Genomic DNA, 16725 nt, shown 5'->3' with positions numbered 1-16725 from the left:
CACACACACTGCATGCCACCAGACATGGCACACACCGCACTAATGAGAGAGCGCCGAGAGCTGCGGTGACTAGCCGGAATGGCAGAAGGGCCGTGCGCACGGGTGCGGCGGCGGCGGCCACGAGTCATCTGATGGTCTGCAGCCGCACCTGTCAGCCCGGGAGCCCGCGGTGAGTGACTGGCTGTCAGAAGCGCGACCCGAAGACATCACTCTCAGTGCCTCTGCAGCAGAAACAATTACGATCCACCATCACATTGTCTCTCACTCACATCTCAAACTCAGAGAGGACAAAGGGGAACACACACAAGCATGAGCGTGCATACATACACAGATGTATTATTATTATGATTATTATTATTATTATTATTGTTATTGTTATCGTTATTACTATGGTTATAAAACAGCATATAAGGGTTGAGGGAAAACACCCAGACAAACATACACATTATGTCCTTTTTTTTTTTTGCTGTTTTTTTTTGCTCGTCTCGAAATGCCATATTGTGATTTAACTGCAGCAATTTGTATCTGTCATTCCAGAAACAGCACATTAAAAAATATCATTCCGGCCCACAACGAAGACATAATGTCTTTCTGTAAACAGTCCTATTACTTTACCCATAAACTACTTTTATTTGATTTTTTTCTTCCCATGGAGAAAAAAAATCATGAGAAAAAAATCATATTGATGGTACACATGAATTATTGATGATTTGCATATAATGTTACGTGCAGAGCATCCAAATTGATAGACGGTGGGCCTGGCGGCCAAATCTATACGGCCGGCCAGACGTCTTCCTGTATTCAAACACCAGGTGAGCATGTAATTAAGTTTCCAGCGACGTTTGAAAAATGAATGATGGCCTTTAATAATGCAAGGTCCCACATCCTGGGCCTGTTCGGCAGGGTGCACAACTACAGCCTGGGCGGAGAATGAGAGCGAAAGGGAGAGCGAGGTGATGGTGATGGTGGCGGTGGGTGGGGTGGGGTGGCTTGATTGGTTGGAGCGAGAGCGGGATCTGGTGCGGGATGTCGGGCAAAGCTGGCGCCGCTCCGCGGGGCAATTAAATAACACGGACGGAGCCGCCGCCGCTACTGCTGCTGCTGGTGCTTCGCGGAATGCAATAAAGCAAAATCAAATGTACAGGTAGTCTAACCAGGAAAGGGGTGGGGGCGTGTGTGTGTGTAGGGGGGGGGGGGGGGGGGGGTGGGGGGCTCGTGGTGAGTACCGGTGTGGGGACTAATCACGAGAGCCGGGCACTGCATCGCCGGTCCACGTGCCAGGAGTGGAGCGGGGGCTGGCTTGTTAAAGTTGATTTATTGGGGCCTTCATTACACAAGCTTTTCCCCTGCAATGCAAGGTCAACTGTAATGGGCCAGTGAATGTGAATAAATCTCCGCCCTCAGCCACAGACGCTGTCTCTCTCCTCCATCTCGTCTTCTCTCTCCCTCTCTCTCCATCGCTTTCTCTCCTCCATCTCGTCTTCTCTCTCCCTCTCTCTCCCTCTCTCTCCATCGCTTTCTCTCTCATCTCGCCTTCTCTCTCTCCCTCTCTCTCCTTTAAATTGGATGCTTTCTGACTCAAGGGATTTTATTTTTTTTTGGTTGTTGTTTTATTTTGTTTTTGTTGGAGGTTTTTTTTCTCTCTCTCTCTTCACACACTCTGGGCTGATTATGATGTTCTGGCTGTCCGCAGACTCGCAACGTTGGCAACGGAGCCTCTCTGCCAGCGCGAGCTGTGCGGAAAGAGATGGGAGGGGCACACCTCATGTCTGTGTCAGGCTGAGCCACAGTTAAAACAATTAAGAGCTTCTCCTGTTCGTACCTTCCAGCCCGGCAGAGAGAAGTGTGTGTGTGTGTGTGTGTGTGTGTGTGTGGAGGGAGGGGAGAGGGGGGGGAGGGGGGGGAGGGGGGCGGCCCTGCAGCCTGGATAGCTCTTCGTCAAAATCCAGTCTGACAGATGCACAAATTCAGTTTGCTGATCAAACTCTATCCCCAGCACTCTGTGTTTACTAGGGTGAACAAATAGGGGAGAGAGGGGGGAGCAAAAAAACAAGTCTCTTTCAAAATCTTTTTACTCCTTCCATCAAAATGCTATGCATGCGAAATTTCAGCAACAAGCCAAGAGAGACCAAATTTTTCCTCTCTTTCCTTCTCTCTCTCTCTCTCTCTCTCTCTCTCTCTCTCTCTGCTGTGCATTGTGCACTGGGGCAAAAATAACTTCTTCTCTCCCCTTGTTACGCCCCTCACATTTATTTGTTTGCTTGAGTTCTCCGAGATCAGAGTGGCACATGTACATCATGTGGAACTGACGCCAAAGCAGCCCTTCGACGCCTAACGTCGGAGACGACACGAGGCGCCGTGAGAGATGAGTGATGAAGGGAAGGGAGTGAGTCGTCCTCACGCAGACTACCGAGCACAGCGCTAAATTTGACACGCCATCCTTCAATCAGTCTGCCCTACTTAACAGGCACCAAGTGTTTAGTGGGCAAGCCCTTCTCTTGTTTTGAAATCCCCTTGTACATTTTTAGACACAAATCTTTGTTTCTGAGCATCTTTGTGCTTATGCACTTCTGAAGAGTAGGGCCAGACACCTTTTTTTTAAAACTGTGTTTGGCCACTACTCTCCTAATCAACTGAGGATTGGGATGGTGTGCTTTTTTTTTAGGCCCTAGAAGCACAAAATCTGTCCAAACTCTGTCCAAACAGACAGTCGATCTGACAAAAGCCAGTGATTAGTGAGTGGGAACACATTAGAAGGAGATAAGCCGGTTAAATATAATGAACTCCACTGTTGTGTGGGTCATCGTTCTTTAGGGTGGTCTAGGACTTCCTGGTAGGCCCTGTTAGGCAGCGGGGTTTGGAGTAAAGGGCGGAATCCGCATGAGGTTCAGACACGGTTGGGTCTTTCCCGACCATCAGCCAAAATGGTCGTGAAGCAGGGGTTCAGAAGTTCACTTGCCCTCTTTACCATCAGTGAGCATCTTTGAGATCCTCTCTAACCATAGGCTCACAGGCAGTAGAAGAAAACGCAAATACACATACACACACACACACACACACTGATAATGCTTTCCCACGATTCAAGACATCACGCATCCACGTCTCCTTGCTGTCTCTGAAAGCAACAAATGCATTCCTGCACTCAACATTAACTCCAGATAGAGCATTACAATAGCTTCTAGCAGAAGAAAAGGCCCCCGTCTCTGATACTGCAGTCGATGTTAATACATATATGGGCCCTGGTGTAGCAACGGCAGCATCGCCTGAGACATGGTCGGCCTGGCTTTGAAATCCGGAACCGACATTGCGAGTTCCTGCTGTTTTGGACAAAAGCGTCTGCTAAAATCCTACTCACTTCAAAACATTCATGCAAAAACCATTGTGAGACCAATGACTGCATGCACTAATAAGCCACAAAAAGCAAACCACTGATGACAGAGTAACTTTTATGCACAAAAGTGAGGGCAGTAAAATGCTTCTCAAGAAAGGGGGGGGAAAAAATGAACTGCAATTTTGCCCACCAAGAGTACTTCTCAAAAAGTGCCAATTAAGCCAAACACTCGGACAACTGGGCAGTGAATAGACCCCTGATGAAAACACTCGGCATGGTCTCGGCTGCCGGCACAGGAGGCAGCATATCTAATAATAAACCTTCAACTCCGAGCTCCGCGCCACGCGCTCCCCCGACCAGAAGCATTGTAAAAATTTGATGCCGCCAAGTCCTACCGGTCAGATTAGCATAAATCTTTCAGCTAATATGGTAAGTTTAATTTAGGAAATTAACTTTCGCCTACAGGAGCCCTAAGAGCTGAAATGAATTACATGTCAGCCCCCTTTGCCGGCGGTCCTGACCAAACTCTGTGACTGTGTTATCGGAAAGCTCATTGTGTATGTAAATGCCCTTAATTGGAGTTGGCAAGCAAGTGTAACGACACAATTTTCGTAATGATTTTTGGGTTTTTCCCCCTCGTGGACATTTAACATAAAACAAGGAATGCGTGGAACCACATATTTAATTTCAAAATCCTATTATTGCAGAGCAAACTCGACAAATTACTGACTTGCATTGCTCGTTTTGGAATCTTCCCTGATTAAGAACCTTCAGTCATTTTAATTTAAAAACTGTAGGGAGAGAGAGACAGAATATGAGAACTTGGAGGGGGGAAAAAAAGAATCAACGATACCACCCTGTTGGAGTTGTAGAGAGTGGAAGCAGAATAAATGTCTCTGTCATGGCAGAAATCTATGGTGAAACCAAACACTGCCTTGTTACTGTAAAGGGTCATCAGAAACTCTACCCATGCAATACCATCTCCCAAATTGAAGCACAGAGTAGAACACACAGGCACTTTAAACACATCTCCAAGTCATTGCGGTGAGGATTTTCCCAACAGCAATTACTAAACAACACTTCAGCCATCGCTTTTTGAGAGGTCATTAACACAATGCGATTGGACTTCCTCCGATGCCAAACTGCCTGCAAAGTACTCAACATTTCATCTAAGAGCTTAATTACCCACTGTGTTGGAGTCGGGAAGACACTCACAACTTTGAAACACAAGTTCTTGTTCATACAACTTCTCCTCACCTCTGCATAATGTCTCTAACACCTTCCTTTTCAACACCATCCCCACGCATCTTTTGATTTACACTTTTAGTGCTCAATTAGAGATGGGAGGCACAAGCAAGCTAATGCTGGACTCATACTAACACTTTCAATAACTTGAGCATAATCAGGTCTTTTCATGAACTCTACTGTCAATTAGTTATGATGGAGCCCCTTACATGTACTGGCAAAAAATGCTGGAAATTGGAACCAGACGATCGATTTGTTGATGGCAGCAGAAGCATTCTAAATTCTTAAAGAGAAAACCTGAGACAGACTAAATGTCCATAAACTGTGTGGGGGTGTTCAGAGCCAGACTTCAACTTTATTTTTTTATTTTTTAAAAAATCATTAAAAGGTGGACAGAGGTGGTCTAACGATGGAGAGGGCTTAAAATAGGAAAAGGAGAGACGGAAGGTAAGGGATGAGGACATTTAACGGTGGCTGCGGCTGAAGCACGACATCTGAGAGCTGACCAGGCACCAGACAGAGGTCACGCTAGTCGGTAGGGAGCAAGAGAGCCCATAAATCCGTGAGCGACGGCAAGTAATGAGAGGGATCAGTGGGATGCGGGTGGCTTGGGAGTGTGTGCGTGTGTGTGTGTGCGTGGGTGTGTGTGTGGGGAGGTGGTATGGGTCTTCCTCTTTCATGATTTAGAGATTGTCGGTGGCAGCGAGGTCCCTATGGCTGCCCTCTACTCATATCCCTCCCACCCCTCAGCTTCTGACTGCAAGCCACCGAAACATAAATATGATGAAAGAGGCCTTCACAAGCAAGCAAGCAATGAGAAGAGAAGAGAAGGAAGAAAGAGAATGGGAGAGAGAAAAGAGAGAAACAGAGAGAGAGAGAGACACAGAGAGTGATAGAGAGAGGAGAAACACAGAGGGAAAGAACAAGATACAAAATAAATATTGAAGAGGTCAAGAAAATATATATTTTGATTCAGGTGAAAGACAATGAATGTTATAAAATAAAATATTATTTGGATTGTACCTGCAAGCTGTCAAGTTGCTCTTTCAAAGTATGTCTCACTTCTATGTTCAAGATGTAGGGAAACTTCTACTCTATCTTCTATTCTATCTACAGTATCAATTTATTCATTTGGCTAATGCTATTGCACAAAGCGACTTATTGCATATGTCAATTATTAACAAGGGCCAGTCTACTCAGAGCAACTTACTTCAGGGCACAACAGTGGCAGTGGGAAATTGAACCAGCAACCTTACTGGCAACAGCATGCTAGCCCAGCTCCTTAACCACTACACTATCACCACCCCTGAGGCTCTATTGGTGCAATGCATGTGCTCAGTGAATATCATATAAATCATATAGATTTCAGGTGTGCATTTAACTCTTTATTAGACGACAACTTCAGAAGAGGACATCAAATGGCGACTGAGGACAAGAGCAGGATCACCTCTTAGCTGTTGGTAAAGAGACACTATCCGACTCTGCTGAGGAGTTCAAGTAGATATCCCGGCATTAGGATCTCAGCTAATCAGCTTTCGGATAGGATGGCATGCTCCGATTCTGTGAACAATGTGTCGAACATCCCAGCACCGAGGGGAGAAGCTGTAATTTGCTGCAGTGCTTTGATAACTTACAAGTAATGGGTTTATCTCCGAAGACCGTCCGCGATTGATACACATTCGCCTAAATCTGCTTAGTTCCCTCCGACAGAATCTAATAAAGGCAGGTCAGGCGATTTTCATATTCCTTTTTTTTTTGCCGTTAATTCTCTGACACTTGTCTAATAGGATTTATATGCGGCTCCTGTTAATTGTGTTGGCGCACACAGCAAGTGTGCTTTAATCCAGCTGCTTATCTTGCACACAGTTCCCCCATGTATACCCCCCATACACCCCCATCCCTTCCCCTCACATCCCCACACACAAACCACTTCCTCTCATGCACACACCTCATGCATCCCGTCTACATTAACAGGTCGTCTGCATAGAGAGATAACTACAGACACAAGGTGGGAGTGATGGGGTGCATCTGCCATAATAGAAGCACTATCAACAACATGAGTCAATGCATACAGAGTGAGACAAGGAAGCCTCTCTCTCTCTCTCTCTCTCTCTCTCTCTCTCTCTCTCTCTCTCTCTCTCTCTCTCTCTCTCTCTCTCTCTCTCTCTCTCTCTCTCTCTCTCTCTCTCTCTCTCTCTCTCTCTCTCTCTCTCTCTCTCTCTCTCTCTCTCTCTCTCTCTCTCTGGCACATCCAGGTTTCCTTCACCCTTGTCTCTGCAATGCACTGCATCTATCAAGGCTGTGTTTTCAATGACTCGCCATTGTACAAGGGAGATCTTTGAAAATGAGCACACAGATCATGAATACTGAGGGGGGACCTTTTAAAGGATATGCACAGCTCATGCATATGAATAGTGAATTTATAATTTAAATACACTATATTGAATTTATAGAAGCATTCAGGAAGTATGCTGACAAGAAGAATACATAAACATGTATCTGACTGATTGAACTAAGGCTCTGTGTAACTAAATCTACGGGAAACCTCCTCAATCAGCATAGAATAGTGCAGAAAGAGGACAGTGTTTGTATTTGTGCCAATATGTGAGCTTTGAGCATGATCAGAATGTGTATATCCTCATAGTCATCTCCCTGTATAACTCTTCCACACAAAAATGAAATATCACACATATTAAAGGTTGACCAGCCATTATTCAGAATGAACAATATTTCTCCAGTAGAATGGTCATTCAAATATAACTTTGCATATGCCTATTTTGTTGTGTGCATGTGTGTGTGTGTGTGTGTGTGTGTGTGTGTGTGTGTGTGTGTGTGTGTAGGCCTACTGTACACATCCATCAAACACACATATGGTATTCATATGATGGTATCCCTAGCTAGCAAGAATGCACTGGCCACATTAATTGGTGTCAAACACAGACTCATTCCACCTGAGGATGCTTCGGCTCATTATCCTCACAGAGTTCTGAGAGGACTTAAACCCACCAACATCCATTACTCTCCCCGGCTTACATTTTCACTTTTACGACTGGTAGCTGATTCATAGCAACGACATGTCTTCACGGGCACCACCACTACAACTGACTTTTATTCAGCCTCCCCCCCATTGCATCAGAGATGGCAACATATTTACTGTGCTAACTGCTGTGCTCCCCGGAAACATGGTGGAAGAAACATTAACATGCTGGCAAACAGTTTACCAGGAAGATAGCAAATGTTTCCCCTGATAAAAGGCGTGATGTATCGGTTACGTTCTCGGGAGCAGCAAAACACTCAAAAAAAGGGGCACATAACTCTAATGTTAGACTGGTTACTCAAATCGCTCCAATCTATTTATCGCTCTTTGAAAGTCGTTAGCAAGTTTTGTAGCCCTGATTCACTTCTGCTTGCACTGGAATCTGCAGTTAAAATGAAAACCAATTTAGACGTTTGCACCATCAAGACATAATGCATTTAGAGAAGGGGGTGTAAGGGGAAAAAAACAGATAAAAAGAGATGTGATTCTTATTATCTAATTAATCCAAGCATTGCCCAAGGTTATTTAATTTGCTGAAAGATCATTAACAAGTCTCCATCCGGCAAATAAAATAATGGGGGATCTTAATTTGCTCCAATTCGGGAGAGCATCGCAATAAACAATGGCTGGCAATATCGGCCTCCTCAAACGGCTCTTTTGTGTGGCTGACGGAATTAGGCAAACACTAATAACATAGAACTTTGGCGGTGAACTTCATGGCTATGACAGCAGTGACAATAATTTAGATATTGTGCCCACATGACGCCCCATAAACAGGGATGGAAAACATTAAGCTGTCAGACAGAAATGATGGGTATTTAAGTGACTGAAACATGAAGCAAGAGAATGTTTTTTGCTCCCAACCCCCCAGAGCATGAACTGATTGTCTATCCCTGCTTCAACCACATAAAGATGACAAACTGTTATTTATCAAAACTCAGATTATGTGGGAAAACAGGGCAAATGTTTGCTTGATTATCACTCAAACTTTACACACTTCCTCTGGAGATTCTAAAAAAGAATCTCCAAGGCAAAAACGAACAGACTCCAAAGAGATAAACTATTAAAAAAAAAATGCACAAACCAACATGATGCTTACATATGTGTTTACGGGTGATACTAGTGACAAATACATGAGACATCATAAACGTGGATGTTGAACTTTGATCTCAGAGAAACACCTTTGATTTGATTTTTGACCATTTGCTTTGAAATGATGTATGGTAGTGTATCTCCATCTATTCTACTACCTTAAGCACCAGTGCCATACAGAGACTGAACTCATGCTTCTTAATAAAGCTTGGCTTCCCCTGATCCCTCCTTTTCTATAAAAATAACATTACAACTAATATATCCAATTAAACACTGAGAGAGTGAAACTATAACAATGTATCACAGTTATGTACAAAACTAACAAATAAACATATACAAATAAACAGATACAAGTATTTAAAAGATGCAAGCAATAACTGAATAAGCAAGCAATAAGCCAGGGTCATCTGTAAAGTCAGAAGCTTTTCTGCATAAGCTTTACTCCCTGATGCATTGCTCACTCCAAAAAAGCCTAGAAGCAGCCGCTCTGACCAGTGTATTAAAATAGTCTCATTTATTGCCTGCATCACTGCAGGGAATATTAAATTCAGTTCCTGATAATGAAGCAAAACCTTCCTAGAATGGCGAATGAAATGTTTCCATGGTAGTATGAGTTTCCGCAACTCCCCCCAACATCTACAATGTCACCCCATTTGTTCTTCCTCTAGCCACAGGAACCCCACTTATCCTCTCAGCCTACACGCCTAGCAGCATGGTGCGTTCTGCATTCCTGAAACTAACCATGTGGCTTTTTTATAATAACTAATAAATCTAACTGGTCCGCACACTTCCAATCATTTCTTTTTTTTTTTCTTTCTTTTATATTTCGCTCCCATTGTTCTGGATTATGCCAGAACATAACACTGATCTTGCTGAAGATGAAAAGGGGCAGTGGCAAGACTTGGCATTGACGGCGGCCTCGATGTCGAGAGGTGGTTAAAAGCTGCTCCCTTTTGCTGGCTGGCTCGCCAAAAAGTAAAGTGCAGACACCCCTCCTAAGCTGGCTTTAGCCATCCTAAGGGCTCAAGGGATACAGTTCAACTCAAGGCCCAGCCTCAATCACACCGTCATCGGAAGAATCAGTCAGACGCTTGGGTCCAGGTTCAAGTCCTCAAGAGACCCCCACAGAGCCTTTTTGCTTCTCTGCCGCTGCCCTGACTCAAGCCATAAAAGCAGGTCCTCGGCTATGTGAGCGCCGACAATCACCTACCGGTGATCTTTAACGGCGCTAACGAGAGCCGAAACTCATACAGATGCGCTGCATTATGCGCCAATGGACATGCATGGAGGACATGAATGGCACCCGTTGTAACCATAAAGAATGGGTAATGACTACAGGAAGATGGCAGTGTGAGGGGAAAGTGGCCATGCAATAGGGAGACACTACGCAGACCTGCACTGACAATGCAGACAGTGTTTTAATCCACAACTACTCGAGGCACACTGCAGCAATTTTTCATCAGTTTGGCCCCATGTAAATTGAAGTCACGACCTTGCCACAGCTTGCATTATGCAGCTAGCTGGCCAAAAAGACATTAAGTGCAGCTACGTGCTACGGGGTATGTGTTATCTATCTTTACGTGTTAGTGTGTATCTGCCTCTAGTGACTGAGAATAGGCTTCTCTCTCTTTGTCTTTCTCTCTCCCTTTCTCTCTCTCTCTCTGGCATATTAGAATTGCTGTGTTCCAATAAGCCTCTCCTTTCCTTTCTTAGCCCTCCCTTTCTCTCCATCACCCACCATTTCTGCTCCTCTTCCGGCTACTGCCAGGATAAACACGTGTGGGCATGTAAACAACATGTCAGCCTTATTACCACCCAAACACGGGGGAAACCAGAGGTACCACCGGGATATCCCCACCACCACCACCACCATCGCCACCACCAACTACTAGCTCGTAAGCCAACAGACCTGACAGAGAGCCAGATGTGTGTGTGGTGGAGCTGCTGATAGTCAGCTTCGCCAAGGGCATGATTACACAGAGCCCTTCCTGGAGGCTAAGCCAATTGACACACAGACACACAACACACACAGACGCACACACACATGCAGACACACAATATACACATACGCCGGCGCAGTGTTTCCTGCCATCTTCCAGGGGCCTTGGCAAAAGTCTGCGAACCAGGCATGTGGGAGTGAAACACACGTTGCCGAGAGCCCCAAGGCCAGCTCAGCCCACATACAGCTCAGAGCAGCTCGCTCGCTCGCGCACACACACACACACACACACACACACACACACACACACACACACACACACACACACACACACACACACACACACACACACACACACACACACACACACACACACACACACACACACACACACACACACACACACACACACACACACACACACACACACACACACACACACACACACACACACTCCCATTCAGCTCACTCTCTGGTAGAGCAGATCAGTTCAGTTCAGTTCATAGTGCTGCATTTTCTGCCATTACGGCACTGGGATGCCAGAGTGGCAAAATAGCACATGGCTTAGAGCAGACCGTGTGTGGCTGCTACAATGCTGCTGTTGTGATAACTAAGCAACAGTAGCTACTTGAAAAGAAGCTCCTTCCCTGTGTGCTAAAAATGCACTGCAACTACCTAATATAGCAAGCAGGAGCAGTGTTTTACATTGTTATGCTGTTAAGAGATAGATTCTAAGTAAACTGATTCGGACAGAAGGCTATAACATTTTGCATTGAACTGTCCAACATGAATATTCCATTCATTCCAAGCAAGGCAGCAGCGTTTTTGTAATGCCACATTTGACAGTTGTTGAGCGAGAAAATGGAGTAAATGGAGTAATGCTCTAGCATGTAAAGACCAAAGAGAATACAAATTGGTATGCACATCTTGGCGACAGAGTGACATTCTCCATTGCTTGGCAACAGTAACTATTGATAGGAACTATTCTTGGAAGGTGGAGGATAAACGAACAAAAAAAAAAAGATGTACAGTATATGGAAAACACAACGTGATGACTAACCTGTGATTAGTTGTAAGTGAATGTGCTGTATAAAAGCAATATGGCACTCATACCCACGGCTGTGGTTAGGTGCAACACAAAGCCGCTACTGAAGCACAACCGTGGGTATATACATGTAGTGCACTTTACCAGCCCCACTCTCACTCTCACTCATGCCATATTGCTTAACTCCCAATGGCCACTGTTCCTTCCCTCAGTTGTCCACCTGTCCAGAATGGTCTTTGGTATTATTTGCCCTCAATGGTGCCTTCCAGGCAGCGCTGCCTTCAAGGCACTACTCCCCTCAGTTTAGGGGTAGGAGGAGGGTTGAGGAGGTTAGGGTTAGGAATAGGGTAAAGGTAGTGCCTTTTAGGCTGTGCTGCCTGGAAGGTGCCGTTGGGGGCAAAAAAACACCATTGAGTGTCCAGAATATGGCTCATATATTAAACTGCAATGCAGCTAATCTCACAGAATCACCAAAGGCATCTGCAAATAACCTCAGGTGACCTCAGGTCACCTGTACACACACCTGTCTCAATCTCACCTTCACTTTATCCAGGGCCTGGCGTTCTAACCTGTGCGTTAGCGTCAGCGGCGGGAGCTTCTCCCGGGCTCGTTCCCTGCGCACGGCAGAGCGCTGCCGCTCCGCTCGGCACCATTTACCGACTTCAAGGTGATGGGAGAAGAGGAGTGTTAGCGCTACAAAGTGGCTGAGCCCGCACCGGAGCGCAGGGTAGGAGATTGTGCGGGTGCTGTGTGTGTGTGTGTGTGTGTGTGTGTGTGTGTGTGTGTGTGTGTGTGTGTGTAAGGGAGAGAGAGTGTGTCTGGTGGGGAGGGAGTGTGGTGGGGTGGGGTGGGTAGGTAAGAAAGCGCTGGGGGATGACAGGCGTACGGAGCTGTGCTGCGCTGCACACCTCTGAAGTGTCACAAGATCCCCAACTCTGATGAGCCAACCAGGAGGGCTGAGAGCACATCTGAGGGAAGCTGAGCGGCTTTAAAGTGGAAACATCACGTTACTGCTGTACCACTAAGGGCTTTATATATATATATATATATATAACGACATGCAGCTGCACACTGAGTGCACACGCACACACACACACACACACACACACACACACATACACACACACACACAAAGAGTGCATGGGAGTGGTGTATGTTTTAACCTGTTTTGAAGATGAGTGGTGGGAGCGAGAGTGAGACAAAGTAAAAGAGAGTGTGTGTGTGTGTGTGTGTGTGTGTGTGTGTGTGTGTGTGTGTGTGTGTGTGTGTGTGTGTGTGTGTGTGTGTGTGGGCGGGGGGGATGCGGGGGCAGGTGTTCCAGAGCAGAGACAGACAGGTATGGCACAGGGGGCGTGGAGAACAGTGGAGGAGGAACAGAAGGGGGAGGAGGAGGAGGAGGGGAAGGAGGAGAAGGGGAAAATACATAAACCATCTGCCGGCTTGCACCCGGGAAATTAATTATGTGGCATCATCTTAATCACCTGGCACTGCTAAAACACCAGGAGAGTAATGATTAGCGGTAATATACACATAAGGCCGCTAGCCCAGATGTAGCCGCGGCGGAATCAATGCTGGGCTGGGCCAAGTCCTGCGTGGAGATTGCTGCAGAGCAATCAATTGCTCCACCAGCTTTTTGGGATCCGGCGCGCTATCTGGACACTGAAGGAGACCGGCCGGCTCTGCCTCGGAATCGCGGTGGGGATGGAGGGCGAGAGAGGTGGGGGAGGGAGGGTGGTGGAGGGGCGGGGTGGCAAGCCAGGGGAGAAGACAAAGCCCTTGTCAATAGCGGCAAGTTTTCGCTCAACTTTGTTCCTTAATCACCCTGGGCTCTTAATACACTGCACTATCTGACACGGCTCTCTCCCACACCAATAAGCGCTAAGCTGTGGAAAACAAACGTCCACCTGCTTCCAGCTCCGCCGGCCACGGACGCTCATCCATCTCCGCCAATACAAAAGGTCTCCATTAAAGATTGTGGAGGAAGGTGGGAAGACCGGCGAGTTTGTTTGTCTGTGTGAGTGTGTGTGTGTGTGTGTGTGTGTGTGTGTGGAGGAGAGGGGGAGGGGGGGTAGTGTTTATCTTTTATTGATGTCGTTGTCTCTCTATTGTCTTTCCAAGTCTCGAAAACCCCCAGTAATTACCTTCTGCGCTCCACACCTTCTTGTTCAAGTCACTGCTCATTGCCAACCATTGTTCAAGCAATTAGCTCACTAAAAACAAAGTTTGAAGCAATGAGATTGAGGCTACTTTCTCCACAAAGGAGGGGGCAGTGAAGACGTGATATACAGACACAAGTCTTCTCTTTTGACTGGCATTCAACCAGTTCCGTCTTTCACGAGAAAACACGTCTGTAAAAGTGACCTCTTTCTACAAAGGTCTTTACAAATCGCTTGTGCCTTTTAAAGCCTTTTATGGCAAGTCTAGTCACGTTGACCTTTTTAGCCTTTTGATGCAAGTGGGGTTTTTTTTTGCTGTTGTTCGTGTGAACGCATTAGTGACTAAAGCTGATGCACATGGTGATGGAGTTCAGGTGAAGAGGAAGCTGGCCTTCACACACTATAAGCATTTCCTCCATACATAGAAACAACCAACCAATAGCCTGCATTGAAAATCAATTGCAGAACCACAACGAAAGCATTTCCAATGAAACCTCCACGGCAAGGCAGCTGCACCTGAGCAACATGCTTGAAAATTCATCTTAATACTGGTAATTACTGGGCCCCCCGCAGTCAGCGTATGTCTGCTGGGGGAGAGTGGAGAGAGAGAGAGAGAGAGAGAGAGAGAGAGAGAGAGAGAGAGAGAGAGATGGAGGGAGGGAGGGAGGGAGGGAGAGGGAGAGAGAAGGAGTGAGCATAGCTTGTCTTCTGTCAGTCCTAGTAAATAGCTCTCCTCTCTGATGAAGGAAATCTCATCACCTCTCTGAGTGTCTCTCACTCACACGCATCCCCTCCTCGACGGCAATCATTTTTGAGGCGATCCGTGGCAAAACCACATTATTTACTCCCCCCACCCCACCCCACCCCACCCCAACCCCCCTTTCAATCGAGTTAAAGGGGAACACTGCACGCCTGGCCGCGAGAATGAATTGCTTCATAAGAAGCAGAAAACAAATGATGCCGCCTAAGAACACCCCCCCCCCCCCCCCACCACCACCACCTCAACCCCTGCCACACATTCCACGTCTACCCTGTCCTCAGCCTCCCCTCAACCCCCCCCCCCCACACACCCACATACATTTGGAGAGATTTGAGCCATTTGTATTCTCCTCTGCTGTCTGCGAAGGGGCGAGTTGGAGGGCATATCCGTGGCCAAATGAAGCACTTTGCATCATTTAAATACACCACTGCCCGAGGCACGGCGTGCTTAGGAGACATCTATGCAGATTCGAGGTAGAAGATGTAGCAGGCCTCATTAATGCCTGAGGAAAATGACAGAGGGACGGGGCTTTAAATAAACGCGGGGTTAACAGGAGGGCGGCCCTAGAGGAGACGGATCGCCACTCGTGCTCCTGGAAAACGATGATGCCCTATTAAAACCTTCTGGCTCTGCTTCGTCAGCCTGTGGTGACAGCAGGACACACACACACACACACAATCTCAGCAATCCATTCTTTTCCAAGAACACCAAGTCTGTGACGAGGTCTTTCGAGTCAAGATTCACACTGAGCAGTCGAACCTCCACACCTGAGGAACACTGCCAGTGCTACGCAAGTACCAGTGGAAACGTAAATTATTGTAATTTAACCATTTGCTTAATTAAAAGATGTGTGTGTGTCTTTTTTTGGTTGTTTTGTTTTGTTTCAAGCAGAGGAGAGGATAGAGGGGCTTTCAAGACATCAATCACCCATCCACCTGTTACTCAGCATGGAGGCCTCACACACACTGCCATGCCTTGACTCCCTCTCCGTCTGTCTTCTGGGAGTGAGAGAGGGAGGGAGGCAGGGAGAGAGAGAGATAGAGGGAGAGAGAGAACAAGAGTAGAGACAGAGAGAAAGAGAGCTTGTACTCATTTCTGATCTCACACTTGAATATATACTGTATGTGCGACAGTAAGTGTGTGTGTGTGTGTGTGTGTGTGTGTGTGTGTGTGTGTGTGTGTGTGTGTGTGTGTGTGTGTGTGTGTGTGTGTGTGTGTGTGTCCGAGGATAAATTAAGGCAGAACTGTAATGTTGATAGATGGGAGGATGAGCAGCTGCAGGGATAGAAAAACTGACAGGAGGCCACATGGGAGAGTTGGGATAATCACCACACACACACACACACACACACACACACAGAGAGAGAGAGAGAGAGAGAGAGAGGGAGCAGAACAGATAACCTATATATTATATATAGAGCCTGCTCAGCCTCCAGGTATATAAAAACAAGCAATCTGTACACATGAGCCGAGGTTTGTTCCCTTATAACCCATTACTAAAGCATCGCATAATGGGCATGACAAGGACACTGCTTCAAGAGGAACCAACACAGAGGTTCAAAGGGAGACTACACATGCATACACAGAATCCATTTGCAGATGTGTACCCTGAAGCAAAAAAGCTCAGAAGCCCTGTTATATTTTTTTTTGTAATTTAATTTTTATTGTGAGTTTTCAAAGTTGGATTGTATACAATCAAGTACGTTCTTAGTTACAATGTACATGTTTATACATTAATGAAGAAAGACAAAACAAAAAAGGACATCAAAATAAAAAAAACAAAATAGCTTACAGAAGCGCTAAAGAATAATGAACCAGGGGAGTCCATTTATAAAGAACAAAAATGTTGTTTACTTTGAATAATGATTCATACCATTTAAATGATTAAATTTTGCACCAAATGGGGGAAACAGCTGCCCCAAGCACACCAGAACCCACGCTACACAAAATCAGGCCTCACAGTTGATACATACAAAAGCCACAACAACCAGTTTTCCTGAAATTTGTCTGTTTGACCTCGCAGGGTAAATGTAATTCTTTCCATGTTATATATACTATAGACCACATCGATCCACTCGTTCACTGTTGGAGGGTGGTTTTGAAGCCATCTTTTTGTTAAA

The 16725-nt window shown here is 46.0% G+C and overlaps 1 protein-coding gene across 1 annotated transcript in view; it reads right to left on the bottom strand.

The window, feature by feature from the left end:
* The window catches only part of diaph2 (diaphanous-related formin 2), a gene marked incomplete in the record, with an annotated part of 415240 nt that overhangs the window by 342336 nt on the left and 56179 nt on the right, over nt 1-16725 (bottom strand).

The sequence above is a fragment of the Sardina pilchardus genome, chromosome 21 (genome assembly GCF_963854185.1).
Source record: "Sardina pilchardus chromosome 21, fSarPil1.1, whole genome shotgun sequence".
Taxonomy (NCBI): Eukaryota; Metazoa; Chordata; class Actinopteri; order Clupeiformes; family Clupeidae; genus Sardina; species Sardina pilchardus.
The sequence above is the reverse complement of the archived record's forward strand: the minus strand, read 5'-3'. Positions and strand labels throughout refer to the sequence as shown.